We start from the raw sequence: 16,940 nt of genomic DNA, 5'->3' as shown, positions 1-16,940 counted from the left end.
TTAAAATAAGGCAGGTTGGGGGGGGGAAGAAAAAAAAAAAATATATATATATATATATATATATGTATGTGTGTGTGTGTGTATATATATATATATATATATATATAAAGGGGAGCCAAAACTTGAGTCACTCTCTTGTCTTTGCATCTTTTGGGGTTGGCCAACCCTCATGCCTCGAGGGTGTAGTATCCTTTGCTTGCCAAAAGCTGAGCTGTAACTGAACTGTAATACTGGTCTGCCAATTTCAAATTTTTGCTGCAGCGAGAAAGAACCGAGGATATTGCACACTCCCCTGACATTATCAACAGAAATCAAATAAAGTAGTCTTCAAAGTTGAAGGTTTTAAAAAATTTACACTTGCATTTACATCAGTGTCAGATGTTTAATAGTGAACTTCCATAGTTTTGCTCTGATTCTCAAAATTTAAGGTAAATTTCAAACTAGAGCCTTGCCAACGTTTCTTACTCTTCTATGTCTAATACACAGACATGCATATTATATATTAGATTGATTTATTCTATTGTCCTAAATTTAGTCATTGTTTTCCCTTTTTATGTGTTGTTTGTTTGAATCCCTTAAATCATTTCTATGCTTGCTTAATATACTGGAATTTATTTATATCCTTTAACAAACTTTTAAAAGTTATTTATTATTTTTAAGAATTTTCTTACAATTTTCAGAAACCTGGCCAAATTATATATTAAAAGTGATAATACTCTTAATGTTTCCTACTTGTTAGTGAAAACCCAAACAATAGTTTTTTTTTCTTCTGAAATGTGTATTTAAGCAGCTTTGATCTATATACACTGACTGGATTATATGTTTTTCACTTTAATACCTGTATCTTCATAACCTAAGAAAACAGTTTTTCATTAATCAGAAGAAAACAATTTTTCTCATTAATCAATACACTCATATCAGTAAAATAATACTGGGAAAATATCCTGAGGGTATTCTAATAACTTTTCAAAGAAAGAAATAGTAGTAAATAAATGTATTATTTTCATGGCTGCAGTAGACAATGACTTTACATTCTGTACTGAAATTCATAACAACTTTTAAGTTATCTCATCTGGGCCTGTGATTCAGCAACTTTATAATCACTGGGAGGTAAGTCTTTTCTCTTAAATAACCAAGTTCTAGTAGATAGATAATTATCGGTCAATCTAAGAAAAATAAGTCCACCATGTTATTCATGAAAAGGTCTAGAGATGGGCTTCCTTGACAGAATCTTCAAAAGACACTGGGTAGAGAATTATAAGCACTTTCCATCATTTGGGAAAGCAAGACAACTCATACTGGAAAAGAGATTAATCAGAACCATGTACTCTGTCCTACCACCATCAAGGTAACATTTGCATAAGTTTCTTCTCAATCTACATTAGGGGTAAAAACAGTAAGGAGAATTCAATTCTTGAAATAAAACACCCCAATGGTTAAGAAATCATAAAATGTGATTTCCCTGACAACAAAATGACTATGTTGCTTTTATGCATCAAACAGAAAGACTTCTTAGAGTTAGAAAACAAATTGAACTTTGAAAAATAAAGTTATATTTCTTTGAACAAAAAAGTTTTGTGGATGTGAATATCTTTTCTCACTAAAACAGGTCGGTGCTCCTTAATTCTAAGGTACTATAGATTGTGAGAGAATCCATCAGTTCACCCAGTACTGCATTACCTGTAACATCATGCACAACATGGGTCTTCATTTCAGAAACCCTGCATTGTGAAAGAAAACGGCTTAGACTGAGGAAACGTAGCACTGCTTTTGAGCTCTGAAATATGCAGAATGTTCCTGTAAAGAAACTTTTCTTAAAATAAAACGATTATTATTTATCTCATTTAGGTGAGGGGTAGCAACAGCAAAGTACTTAGCAAAATTTTCCTGTGTCAATTGTTTTGTTTTGAAAAATCCATGTTAAAAAGCAAGAAGGGTTTTGTTTTGTTGTTTGTTTCCCTCTATTTCTGCCATTTCTTTAACCATTGCTGAATTGGAATCACTAACGCATCCATTCATTTATTCAGTTTTAATAAATGTGATCATGTGCTTATTAATGAGCATATGCTATTGTTTCATTTTTAACTTTTATATTTTGCTGAAATATAATTAATTTACAATATTGTGTTTGTTTCATATGTATAGAAAAGTGATTCAGAAATTATAACTAGATCATTTAATAGATATAGATAGATTTATAAATAGTTATAGATCTTTTCAGATTATTTTAAAACCTAGAGATTAATATAAGATATTGAATATAATTCCCTATGTTATACAGTAAGTCCTCGTTGCTTATGTATTTTACATAGAGTTACGTAACCATTTTTATTTCTTTTATCTTAGTTCATAGATTAAGAAACAGAGACTAAGAGGATTTAAGGCCTTGCCCAAGTCAGCCAACAGTACATAATCTTTATGCTACTCAGCACATATACTAATTACATTATACTCCACCACTTTTGCTACCATGTTTCTGTCTTCCATAACACCAACATTCAGATTATCAACAGACACCAAATCTCTGCAGAAGTGATTATGCTCATTTACTTTGCAACATCAGTGAGTTTTGCTCTATACAGAGGAGTGTAATATATCTCAATGACATGTATAATGACATGAATGCTGAATGAAAGGAAAATTCTACACCAAAGATTTGAAATGGCATGTAAATATTTAGTAGCTTCTAAAAAGCTTGTTTATTAAAGTGATTATATCAAGCTGCATTTTTAACCTCACATGGAGGTAAAGTAAAAAAAAAAAAAAAGTGGTCAATAGAATTTAAATTATACACAAATTTACTTGACATGTCTAATTAAGTTTTAACATAATTGATCAATGCAGTTTTTTTCAACACTAGAGTATTTGAAAGTCTTATAATTCATCATTCACACTTTTCTTTCCTGGAGTTCTTTATAAGACACAAAATGGGGAGTAATCAAACCTTGTCACTATGTGCTGTGAAAGACACCAGGATTCTTGGCCTCTGGAGGAGAGAAGTTTAATCCTGGACCAGTGACTAGTCTTGATTCCTAAGAGATTTTGTGTAATAAAGTTTTATTAAAGTATAAAAGAAATAGAGAAAGCTTCTGACACAGATATCAGAAGGGGGCAGAAAGAGTGTCCCTTTGCTAGTTTTTAGCAAGAAGTTATATACCTATTAGCAAGTTGCTAATTAGAGAAAGGAAATATCTCAAAACTCAGAGTGACACCAGGCCCGTCACCCACAACACGCACAAGTTGAGTCATCCCAGGCCATGAAACAATTGACATGACACTTAAAGAAAAGCAGATTTCCAGGCAAATACATAGCTCACTAAGTATTTGCTTAACATAGCTTAAGAGAACATTTCCATGAATAAAACATACTGCTTTGTTGAGCCATTATCAATTCTGAGTCTTAGGTGGAACAGATTTGAAGAAAGAGTCTAAGTTAAATACATAGTTTATTACCATCGCTTAAGAAAAACATTTCCATAAGAAAAGTGCATTATTTATCTCAAAGTTTGAGAAAAGTTAAGTCCAGGTGGAACCAGATGTCATCATGGCACCACAGAATTTTGAAAAGAAACCTCCTTTTTAGTTTTGTATAGAGAATGTAAAAAAAAAAAAAAAAAAGGAGGGGGGCTGGCATGTTGTTTGTCTCCTCCTGCCACTTAAGAGAGAGATTAAAAAAAAAAAAAAAAAGTCTGACACTCAGCCTATTTCCTCCATTTGGGGACCCCTAGCCTTCCTGCCTCTTATCTCTCATTAATCCAATTCTCAAATCCCATACTAAGGATCTTCTCTTAGCCTGATTCTGAAGCTAAAAGAACCAAGGCAGAAAGATATTTTATTTATTTTATTGCTTTTATTTTATTCAGAAAGCCAACTTCAGAGAGCGGGATTGAGAAACAAGGGGGATGTAATTTCTGTCATTTTATGTGAATCTATGGCAATATAGCTGTCCATCCTTGCAAATAAATTTCATTATTTCATGGCCTTCTTTGCATCAGTAATCTTTCCTTCACTGCATTTCAGTGATCTATTTCTGTTATCTACAGTCTAGATTGGACTATTGCTTAAATGTGATTCAGAACTTGTGTCAGACTTTAAAAGAGATCCAAAACAGAAATTTCAAAAACCCCGTAGATCTGCACTGCTCAACACTGTAACTACTAACTACATGAAGCTACTTGAGTTTTAGTGAAAGAGAATAAAATTAAAATTCCACCCCTTTCCCTCAATCACTCTAAGTGCATTTGAAGTTCTAAACAGATACATGTGGCTCTTTCCATCACTTTATAAAGTTCTGCTGGTTAGCGCTACTATCCCTAGATTCTGCCAACTATTTTACATCCTAAAATCCTAATATTATATATTTTATGACCACGTATTTCCATCCTCTCTGATTTCCAACAGCCTTAATCCTATATTATATATTTTATTTTATCATGAGTTCAGAGAGACTCTAAAATCTTCCTATACTTTTAATCTTTTAAGCATCACTTGAATTCACATACATCCCAAACTAGATGTGAAACTGTCTTCAGTAACTGCACTTTCAATTGGCATAGTTTTTTATTGTCACACATCTTACAAACTTAAACATCAAATTAATTACATAATGATTTCAACTGTTTAGTCAATATTTACTAACATCTTACTCTGGATATTGAACTAGTCAGGGATACAGTGATAACAAGACAGATAAGATCCTCATTCTCATAGAGCTTCTAATCTAATAAATGGAGATAATATACTATAAATATATATATAAATGTATAAGTGAAATATGACAGAAGATAATAGTACTATTATATAATACCTGAAATAAAGATACAGATGAAATCATTGCTTTTGAAGAGAGCTATGCTAATCAATTGGTCTCCTTCAATATATGAACTGATGTTCTAATTATAGTGCAGAAAATGAATATTCAGTATGAGAGAACTTTTATAGCTGAAAGAGAAACACCATCTGTAGAAGCATTGTTACATTTACTGGACCAAACTTGAGATTATGGGCATTAAAACCCATCTACTGACACCAGATTGTGGTGAAGGAAAATATAATGTCTATTGCAGGGCACCAAATAAGAACAAGCAACTCATGCTCAAAAGACCCAAATTCATTGATGATTTTCAAGAAAGAGATTTCAAAGGCAGTGTGAGGGAGAGTGTTGCAGGGTGTGTGATCAGCCCCTGTACAATTTTCAGGTTAGTTGGCATCAAGGTGAAGTGTCAAGAATCATCAACTTTTTGGTTTCAACCAGTGTGGGTTCTATATGCTTATGGTTTACAGATTTAATCTTCTTCCAAAAAAAAGCAACTTATGAATATGTGTCAAGCCTTTATGTATATATATTTTTTAGGGAACTGTAAGCTTGATGATTCTGCTATGTGGCTGATTTTTGGTCTAAATTGTTACCAGCTTCCCAGCCCAACAGATACTCTTTGTATCTTCACATTTTTTAAAATAAAAATTTGTTTATTTTAATTGGAGGTTAATTACTTTAAATATTGTATTTGCATTTCTTAATCATTAACTTCTGAGTCAGCGTTTTGAGACTCAGGGGAGGCCTGGGACACTAAAACAAAAGCCTCTTACTTCACAGGATAGGAAACGGCGACTTGTATCTGATTTCATTACTCAGATGAGATGGTTGTTGATTGTTAGCACTCAGAAGTGAGGTTATTAGATATAATCGATTCCTGATTGCTTGACTTTCAGGAGCAAGAGCCTGGCAGTGATTGGTTAGCTTGTCAAAGAGTGATCACTGAAATAAGTTAGTTGTCACTGAATGATTAAACGGATTCTGATGGCTGCTTGTCACCAAGAATACAGACAATCAGTCTTACCCTAAACTTGAGGAAACTTTTAAATTCTAAGACAAAGGAATAACAGAAATTGGTATGATTGCTGGGAGACAATTCTCAATTGGTTCTCTGCATTTCTGCACGTCTGCTGTACACAAACATTGAAAGCTTTTGTTTCAGGCTATCTGTTCAGTATGTATAGAAAGCAAACCTGGGAAGCAGAAAAACTGTTTCTCCTCAGAGCAGAGGGCAGATTTTTTGCTCTTCAAAACAATAAAAATAATGATCCCTGTAAACAAAAGTTTGGGCAAACTTCACTGTGAAAGTGAAAGTGAAGTTGCTCAGTCATGTCCAACTCTTTGCAACACCATGGACTGTAGCCCACCACGCTCCTCCATCCATGGGATTCTCCAGGCAAGAATACCGGAGTGAGTTGCCATTTCTTTCTCCAGGGGATCTTCCTGACCCAGGGATTGAACCCAGGTCTCCTGCATTGCAGGCAGACACTTTAACCTCTGAGCCACCAGGGAAGCAGAAAGGGTGGGACAACTTCATTGTAGTCCCTTTAAAAAAATACTTGGTATAGGGAGGGAGGTGGGAGGGGGGTTCAGAATGGGGAACATGTGTACACCCATGGCAGATTCATGTTGGTGTATGGCAATACCAATACAATATAAAGTATTTAGCCTCTAATTAAAATAAATAAATTTATATTAAAAATTAAACAAAAATACTTGGTGTTTCCTAAGATGGGCTTCTCTGGCTTTGATACATACCTACTATTGAAGCAGAATCTGTCTGGGTCAATGTACATTGCTCCCTTGGGACATGAGGGACTAGAGAGACTAGTACAAACATGAAAGTCAGGTTGCTTGAATGTGAAATAATAAAATCCTTTGTCTTTTACACAGTGAACAGGAGGCTCCTGTTTTCTGCTAACGGCCAGGAATTTGTGGCAAACTTACTTGTTAGCTTGTAAATAGGGCAACAATTCAGATCATCCCAATTTCTTGACAATGACAAGACTGAAAGGTCCAGGAGAGGAGACTCTCCCAGGCAGCGTACAAAGAGTAGCCTTTATAAGGGCATGATATCATGTGAATCAGGCTTCCCTGGTGGCCCAGTGGTAGAAAAATATCCGCCTGCAATGAAAAAGACATGGGTTTAATCTCTAGGTTGGAAAGATCCCTTGGAGAAGGAAATGGCAGCCTTCACCAGTATTCTTGTCTGGAAAATTGCAAGGACAGAGGAGCCTGGTTGGTGGACTACAATCCATGGGGACTCAAAAGAGTTGGACAGGACTTAACAGCTAAACAACAAAGCCATATGATGTGACTTGAACCTATCTTACTCATTCCTCTTCCTGGTGAAAACCAATGAATTTTAGAAAGGAAGACATTGCCATTCATTAGCAAATTGAAAATGTAAGACTATGGCTTTTTTTTTTTTTTTAAGTCAGTTCCATATTTTTTCCTTTTTTATCTCTTAATTCAAACATATGCATTTTTTGATTTTTATTAATATAAATGAATTTATTTTAATTGGAGGTTAATTAATTTACAATATTGTATTGGTTTTGCCATACATCAACATGAATCCACCACAGATCTACACATGTTCCCCATCCTGAACCCCCCTCCCTCCTCTCTCCTTGTACCATCCCTCTAGGTCATCCCAGTGCACCAGCCCCAAGCATCCAGTATCATGCCATATCCATTTTTCCTTGAGGACTTTTAACAGACCTAATCCAGGTTAAAAGATAACCTGTGGTTTGGGTTGGCAGAAAGGCTTTGAATATGTCCCATATAAAGCTTTACTTAAAGAAAAATAATATGAAATTAGGCAAAACACTTGGAAAGAAATGCATGAAAGTGAAAAATTCTGAGGCTTAAGCTTCATTAGATTTTCTGTATTTTGTTGTGTGATTTTATGACAAGCTGATGTTTTTCCTTCTATCTCAATGAAAAATAAAATTAGAAGCCAACATTTAATTGGAAGATTTAAAGTAAAAATGTGTATCTTTAATTTCAATAACATTTTCTTTTATGCCTCACTACAACTTTATATATCCTTGAATCACCCTGTTTTGAAATTATTAATGTCATTTATAAAGATCATCCAGTTGAACTATTTCAAATATTAAAAGTTGATGCTATGAAAGTGTTATATTCAATATGCCAGCAAACTTGGAAAACTCAGCAGTGACCACAGGGCTGGAAAAAGTCAGTTTTCATTCTAATCCCAAAGAAAAGCAATGCCAAAGAATGCTCAAACTACTGCACAATTGCACTCATCTCACAAACTAGTAAAGTAATGCTCAAAATTCTCAAAGATAGGCTTCAACAATACATGAATTGTAAACTTCCAGTTGTTCAAGCTGGATTTAGAAAAGACAGAGGAACCAGAGATCAAATTGCCAACATCTGCTGGATCATCAAAAAAGCAAGAGAGTTCCAGAAAAACATCTATTTCTGCTTTATTGACTATGCCAAAGCCGTTGACTGTGAATCACCGCAAACTGCAAAATTTTTTAAAGAGATGGGACTACCGGACCATCTGACCTGCCTCTTGAGAAATCTGTATGCAGGTCAAGAAGCTGGCTACTAAACCATCAAACTACCACAGCTACTGCACCTGTATTTATTTAGATCTGTATCCTTGCACTTGGTACCTTCATAAGCTCCATACATCATAGTTACTCAAATATTATCTGATGAGAAAACAAAATGAATGTGCAGTAGTGTTTCTTTCATACACTTATCCATAAGTTTATTTTAGCCCCAGAATGAGCACAGTGAGAAAAGAAATTTTGTCAACATTTTTATATATCTACACTAGACATACATGCTAACTGCTGCTGCTGCTGCTGCTGCTGCTGCTGCTGCTGCTGCTAAGTCACTTCAGTCGTGTCTGACTCTGTGCGACCCCATAGATGGCAGCCCACCAGGCTCCGCCGTCCCTGGGATTCTCCAGGCAAGAACACTGGAGTGGGTTGCCATTTCCTTCTCCAATGCATGAAAGTGAAAAGTGAAAGTGAAGTCGCTCAGTTGTGCCCGACTCTTAGCGATCCCATGGACTGCAGCCCACCAGGTTCCTCCGTCCATGGGATTTTCCAGGCAAGAATTGCCTTCTCCGAGACATACATGCTAACTAACTCCATAATATCCACAATGGTGTTTAAAGTGAACTGCGTTAAATGAGATTTCAAGAAATATGATATTGTTGTTGTTCAGTCAAACATGTCTGACTCTTTGTGATCCCATGGACTGCAGCATGTCAGGTTTCCCTATCCTTCACTGTCTCCCACAGTTTGCTCAAACTCATATCCATTGAGTCGGTGATACTCTCCAACCATATCATCCTCTGTTGTCCTCTTCTCCTCCAGCCTTCAATCTTTCGAAGCATCAGGGTCTTTCCCAATATGTCAGATCCTCACATCAGGTGGCCAAAGTATTGGAGCTTCAGCTTCAGCATCAGTCATCCCAATGGATATTCAGGGTTGATCTCCTTTAGGATTGGCTGATTTGATCTCCTTGCAGTCCAAGGGACTCTCAAGAGTCTTCTCCAACACCACTGTTATTCACATATTTCTCATCTGTTTGCTTTCCAAAAACGTAGTTAAAAATAATTTTAAAATATAATTAAGAGGAAGAAATTAGGAAATATATCAATAATAATAAGCCTCAGAGTCTGCCTCTTTGAGACATAGTGAGCTGTTGCCTGCCAGGCTCGTCAGTCCATGGGGTTCTCCAGATAAGAATACTGGAGTGCATTGCCATGCCCTCCTCCAGGGGACATTCCAGGCCCAGGGATCAAACTCGTGTCTCCTATATCTTCTATATTGACAGGCAGGTTCTTTACCACTAACGCCACCTAGGAAGAAAACTAATTCCCTCTACAGTTTCCCAATCACATTCAGCCTGGCTGCTGTGAAAATTCTCGATCCTTCTGAAAAATTTACCTCTGATATCCTTATTTCCCTCTCCAGCAATGTTCTTATATACCTTCACGTGAAGGTATAAACACTTCTAAAGGCCACGAGAATTTCTACACACACATGCACACATACACATACACATATATACTCTCTGTAGGATCTTATACCAGCTTGTATTTTATTTGTGATCTGTTGACCTATTAAGTGCACTTGTTTATCATATTTTGACTTTTTGTTAATTCAGAAGTGACCAAAGTTTTTCCTAGCATGTTTTTCCCATCGAAGGATGACTTACCTTTTAGTGTAGGGTAGAAGAATCAACATGTCAGAGGTCAGATATGAATAATAAAATGGGAAGATAAGATATGAGAGTGGGCATTAGGGAGCAGAACACAGCAGAGATAGTTAAAAAAAAAATATATATATATATACTGATGAGGTTGAGACATAGTTGGAAGATAATCTACCAGCCTGAAGGAGGAATTAACCAAGCCTGCTTGCATAGGATTTTGATCTTTACCTGAGAATAGATATTTTAGTTCCAGGTAAATTCAAGTGTGAAAGCATTCCTAATAATGGGAAGAGTATTTTTGTTTTTTTAAGTATGTGTACATGTATATGTAATGTAAATATATATATGATGTGCTGCGATTCCTGGGATCACAAAGAGTCGGACACAAGTGAGCAAATGAAGTGAACTGAACTGAATATACATTTAAATATATGTAATATAAAAAAAAAAAACTATGACAAGCCTAGACAGTGTATTCAAAAGCAGAAACATCACTTTGCTGACAAAGATCTGCATAGTCAAGGCTTTCCAGTAGTCATTTATAGATATGAGAGCTGGACCATAAAGAAGAAAGAGCGCTGAAGAACTGATGCTTTTGAATTATGGTGCTGGAGAAAACTGTTGCGAGTCCCTTGGACTGCAAGGAGATTAAGCCAGTCAATATGTAATCTATGTAAAAATTATTAATGAGTTATCTTACATTCTTTATGGCATGACGTGTCAAAAGTTAGTCTGTGTCTGAGAGTACATACATCTTTATCAGATTAATGATATTTCAAGTGCTATATTGAACTGTATACATTTTGGCCAGCTTAAAATATATATAGAACTATGCTGTGGTAAATTCAAAAATAGAAGAAACCATATAATTATTAGAAGAAGTATTATGGAAATTCTTATATCACATACCAAGGATTTTGGATTTCACTCCAGAGTGAATATATACAACCAAAGAATATTTTAAGTCAATAGTCAATCCAGACATGTAGAGATTTGCACTTTGCAAATGACCTCATGACACACTATAAAAGATGGAGTTGATGCAGCTGAGAGATCAGGGGAGTCCGTGTTAGGAGATTATTAAAATAGTGGAAATGAAAGGTTACAAGATACTGGAAGAAAGAAAGAGAGGGGAAGAAATATTTGGAATGAATAGAGTTTTAAGCCCAGTTCAGTTCAGTTCAGTTCAGTCACTCAGTCCTGTCTGACTCTTTAAGATCCCATGAATCTCAGCATGCCAGGCCTCCCTGTCCATCACCAACTCCCGGAGTTCAACCAGAATCACGTTCATTGAGTCTGTGATGCCATCCAGCCATCTCATGCTCTGTCATCCCCTTCTCCTCCTGCCCCCAATCCCTCCCAGCATCAGAGTCTTTTCCAACGAGTCAACTCGTCGCATGAGATGGCCAAAGTACTGGAGTTTCAGCTTTAGCATCATTCCTTCCAAAGTAATTCCAGGGCTGATCTCATTCAAAATGGACTGGTTGGATCTCCTTGCAGTCCAAGAAACTCTCAAGAGTCTTCTCCAACACCACAGTTCAAACGCATCAATTCTTCAGCATTTTTAGCATTCAGTTCAGTTCAGTTCAGTTCAGTCACTCAGTCGTGTCCAATTCTCTGCGACTCCATCAATTGCAGCACACCAGGCCTCCCTGTCCATCACCAACTCCCGGAGTTCACTCAGACTTGCATCCATCGAGTCAGTGATGCCATCCAGCCATCTAATCCTCGGTTGTCCCCTTCTTTTCAAGGCCCCCAATACCTCCCACCATCAGAGTCTTTTCCAATCAGTCAACACTTCACATGAGGTGTCCAAAGTACTGGAATTTCAGCTTTAGCGTCATTCCTTCCAAAGAACTCCCATGGTTGATCTCCTTCACAATGGATTGGTTGGATTTCCTCGCAGTCAAAGGGACTCTCAAGAGTCTTCTCCAACACCACAGTTCAAAAGCATCAATTCTTCAGTGCTCAGCCTTTTTCACAGCCCAACTCTCACATCCATACATGACTACTGGAAAAACCATAGCCTTGACTAGATGGACCTTAGTTGGCAAAGTAATGTCTCTGCTTTTCAATATGCTATCTAGTTTGGTCATAACTTTTCTTCAAAGGAGTAAGCGTCTTCTAATTTTATGGCTGCACTCACCATCTGCAGTGATTTTGGAGCCCACAAAAATAAAGTCTGACACTGTTTCCACTGTTTCTCCATCTATTTCCCCTGGAGTGATGGGGCCGGATGCCATGATCTTTGTTCTCTGAATGTTGAGCTTTGAGCCAACCTTTTCACTCTCCTCTTTCACTTTCATCAAGAGGCTTTTTAGTTCCTCTTCACTTTCTGCCATAAAGGTGGTGTCATCTGCATATCTGAGGTTACTGATATTTCTCCCAGCAATCTTGATTCCAGCTTGTGTTTCTTCCAGTCCATCGTCTCTCATGATGTACTCTACATAGAAGTTAAATAGGCAGGGTGACAATATACAGCCTTAATGTACTCCTTTTCCTGTTTTAGACCAGTCTGTTGTTCCATGTCCAGTTCTAACTGCTGCTTCCTGGCCTGCATACAGATTTCTCAAGAGGCAGGTTAGGAGGTCTTGTATTCCCATCTCTTTCAGGATTTTCCACAGTTTATTGTGATCCATACTGTCAAAGGTTTTGGCATAGTCAATAAAGCAGAAATAGATGTTTTTTTTCTGGAACTCTCTTGCTTTTTCCATGATCCAGCGGATGTTGGCAATTTGGTCTCTGTTTCCTCTGCCTTTTCTAAAACCAGCTTGAATATCAGGAAGTTCATGGTTCACGTATTGCAGAAACCTAACTTGGAGAATTTTGAGCATTACTTTACTAGCGTGTGAGATGAGTGCAATTGTTTGGTAGTTTAAGTATTCTTTGACATTGCCTTTCTTTGGGATTGGAATGAAAACTGACCTTTTCCAGTGCTGTGGCCACTGCTGAGTTTTCCAAATGTGCTGGCATATTGAGTGCAGCACTTTCACAGCATCATCTTTCAGGATTTGAAATAGCTCTATTGGAATTCCATCACCTCCACTAGCTTTGTTCGTAGCATTAAGCATAGTTAAATGAGAAAGACAAATAGGCAATACAGAAGTCAGTGATCAACCAGGCTAGTGACCAGTTAGATATCGGTGCTTAAGAAGGGATACATAAAGAAGTACATTTGTGAATGAAAAAAATAAGAGCCTCTGGTTTGGACAAGCAGACTTTACTGCTTCCTGCATAGTACTGCTATATTGAACATCAAGTTGCTCTGGTTGGGAAAAAATACAAAGTTGTTTTGGCAGAACCTAATTTGATTTGAATTCTTTAAGAATATTATTTCACTAGCTTACATAAAGTGTATTAAATATTAGATTGTTATTTTGTCTTTTGAACTGTGGTTTTATCATTGTACAATATTCTCAGTTATTGTCCACTTAGCTATTATGTAACCTACAAACACAGCTGCCCAATGTCAGCAACTCAGCACAAAGGAATGAGTCCACTGGTACAAAGTGTCATGAAGCCACTTTCAGAAAACAGATACCTTTGGGAGACCAGGCACTTTGCAATCTCTACTACAAAGTCACAATATTGCTGTAAAGTACAGCTTCTAATTATCAAATATATTCAATATTTCAATTTAATGGAATGGTTTTATAGCAACTCACTTTCATGTCAGTGCTAATTCTGAAATATTCTCTTTCATATCACCATTGACCATTCAGATCTTTACTCATGTACTTTCAAAATTATAACTAGCAAGGAACAAGTTCAACCTTGCCCCTCAGAAAACAACCTCTATCTAAAAAGTGAGTGCTTAGAGCCTTTTGAAATACTGAAAAAGACATGATCTAAAAGAGTTAACAAATTCTAAGTAATGTATAGGTTTCTTATGCGTGTGTGTGTGTGCTAAATCACTTCAGTCATGTTCGACTATTTGCTACACCATGGACAGTAAGTAGCCTGTCAGGCTCCTCTGTCCAAGTGATTCTCCGAAAAAGAATACTGGAGTAGGTTGCCTTGCTTTCCTCCAGGGGTCTTCCCCACCCAGGGATCGAGCTCACCTCTCTTACTTCTCCTGCATTGGTAGTTTTTTTTTTGTTTGTGTGTTTTTTTCCAGTAGTGCCAACTGGGATGCCCCAGTAGTGGTAAACACACACACAACAACAACAACAACAACAACAACAACAAAAGCTCAGATGTTTGTGATTTTGTTTTTTAATCGATTCTGCAAGGAATATAAGTAGTTTATGGTACAAGCCTTGAGAGTAAAAACTCAGTTTTCACATACAGGAAAGGACAATTCAAGCATATCCATGTAATATTGAATATATTTTCCTTAAAGTGATGAAGCCAATGACATTGATTTCGTCTTTTGATGTATCTTAATTATGTCCCCACGTCTTCCACTCAAAACAAACAAACAAAAAAAACCTTCCTGACCACCCAGGAATGCCTCCACCTTCACAATTTCATCCTGAATACAAAAAGGCTTCCCTAGTGACTTAAATGGTAAAGAATCTGCCTGTAATGCAGGAGACCCCTGGGTCAGGAAGATCCCCTGGAGGAGGCAAGGCAACTCACTGCAGTATTCTTTCCTGGAGAATCCCATGGACAGTGGAGCCTGGAGAGCTATAGTCCATAGGATTGCAAAGAGTTGGACACTACTAACATGCATGCACAGTTTCAACCTGAATACTAACAGCATACTACTTTTAAGAAAAATAAAATAAAATACTCTTTTGGCTATATGCCTATGTCTTCATTGAAAATGCCACTCTGGGTATCAAGAAAGCAGAGGTTTTTTTTCTTCTATTTAGTGAATTTCCCATGGAACATCTCAGGGAAAGAGCCCACAGTGAGGACTTGTGGTCTCAGCTCATCCTTTCTGTCTCCTCAGGCACTTATATTCTCGGATGGAGAGCTTCTCTGTTTAAGACTGTGAGCTTTCTGAGGCCAGAGTTTATTCCAATCTGAATCTAAATCTCTCCAAACATTCCTGGGTACATAAATAAAATATAGTATCTATCTCCTCTGGTACAACCATTTACTCTTTAGCAAGAGATAGTTTCATGATGACATGAATTTAATAAGGTGAGGAAGAGTGGATGGACTTAGAAAATAGCTCATAATTAAAATTCAGAAGACTGGGCAACTGTTAGGAAATTGAGAGAAGAAATACATGGAGTTGCTACTTCTTCAATTTTCTGAAATCTTCAAATTATATGTAGAACCAATAAAGGAAGAGAAATAAAAACCAGGCAATTGTATAATACATAAATATTTATACATATATGTGTATGAATATGTAAATATGCATTTAAATGTATATAAATATTCATTTATAAACATAAAATGCATATATCTAATGCACTGTTTGGAGACTATGGGATAAGTCTCTTACAGTGAAAGTCTCTTACAGTGCTTCCCAGATTTTAAAATGGAAAATGTTGGCAAATCTGACATGATATGTAAGTTTGTCAATCTCAGTAAACGGCCCAAAAGCAATCCTTACACTGCTCATGCAACTTATCTGTAAGTTTGATATTATATCAAAATAAAAGGAGAAGAAAGGTAGAAAGAACTGGAACAGAAATCTCTTCTTGATGGCAGACTTCTGTCCTACTTTTCAGTATTTTCTATGAATGAGAGGTGATGGAGTATGCAGATATGCATGCTTGTGCATTTGCACAGTCCATTAGCTCTCATTTTTCCAGCCCTGTTTGATGCAAAGCATCACATCAGACATCCAGTGAACCTCTTTACTCCTTTGTTTGCATTTCCAGCTCCACATAGGCTGTGACTGAACTCTAAGAAGGATCTGACAGTACTTGCCTATGGCCTCAGGGCTCCTCCACTGATATTGTATGGGCCCCATGTCTACTCCTGTGAGACCCAGACATGTGGCAGAATTAATGCTTTATGGAATGGACAGCTTCTAATGGAGATGTTAGCCCAAGGCAGAGTTTACACAGCTTCTTGGGGGCATGTTTCCTTGACCAAGCTGTCAGTCACATTTAGCAATAGTCAGCTAACTGCACAAATGTGTAGTCTCCTTTTTCCTCTGCTGCCCAGATAACAGCAAACACTAGATTGAGCAGAGGAGATTTAGAGGATGCAGGAAAAATTAAGACATCTTTGTAAGAGGTTAGGTATATAAATTAGCAATAAATGAAAGAGTCATAGAAGAGCATTTGACCAGTGTTTCAATTTCTCACTTTTAGCTTAGAGTTGCCTTTAGAATGTCAGACTAGTGTTAAACTTCAGAGTATGTGGAAATTCAAGATTATTTGTAAGTTTTTGATTGATTTAGAAGGAAAACTTAAATAAAACTTCAGTTGTGGTTGAAAAAGGGGTCTACATGACTTAGAGCATATGGGTTCAAAATATTCAAAATATTATTATATAATTATGAAAATAATTATATTTTCCCAGTGAGTTTAATAGATTGTCATAAACATGGAAAAGTACATTCAGCCTTTATATATATATATATCTGTGTGTGCATACATGTGTGTGTGTGTGTACATATATATCTTTCTCTCTAGAAACACTAATTCAAGATTGGAATAGAAATACACAGCCAAAATATGCTCTTTGAATTTATATTTAATCATAATGTATCTGGGTATGTGCTAGAGGAAAGCATGACAAGTTTGAGGACTTTTCTTAGATTTTAGGGCTTATGGAGCTCCAAAATAATTTATAAGAAGTAGCATAAGGACTAAGCTAAAATTCTACTTAAATTCCCTTAAACTAAATTCCCTGCAATTGTCTCTTAGTCCTATATTTGTATTTTATTACAATGGTTGGTGCTTTGGGTTCTATGATGAAAAGAAAGGCTGCTGTACTACTACTGAAATGTGAAAAAAATGAGTGTATCTGGTTGTGTGAGCATTAATTATTTAACTTTACC

At 36.5% G+C, this 16,940-nt stretch overlaps 1 long non-coding RNA gene across 1 annotated transcript in view; it reads left to right on the top strand.

Moving 5' to 3' along the window:
* Positions 1-14,007, top strand: part of LOC120878683 — a 20,691-nt gene extending 6,684 nt beyond the window's left edge. Inside the window, exons 2-3 of the long non-coding RNA XR_005724608.1 lie at positions 7,912-7,919; positions 13,995-14,007. This is a non-coding gene — a long non-coding RNA (uncharacterized LOC120878683). The remainder of the gene's footprint in view (positions 1-7,911; positions 7,920-13,994) is intronic.
* The last annotated feature ends 2,933 nt before the right edge of the window (positions 14,008-16,940 follow it).

The sequence above is a fragment of the Oryx dammah genome, unplaced genomic scaffold, assembly GCF_014754425.2.
Source record: "Oryx dammah isolate SB20612 unplaced genomic scaffold, SCBI_Odam_1.1 HiC_scaffold_19, whole genome shotgun sequence".
Taxonomy (NCBI): Eukaryota; Metazoa; Chordata; class Mammalia; order Artiodactyla; family Bovidae; genus Oryx; species Oryx dammah.
The sequence above is the reverse complement of the archived record's forward strand: the minus strand, read 5'-3'. Positions and strand labels throughout refer to the sequence as shown.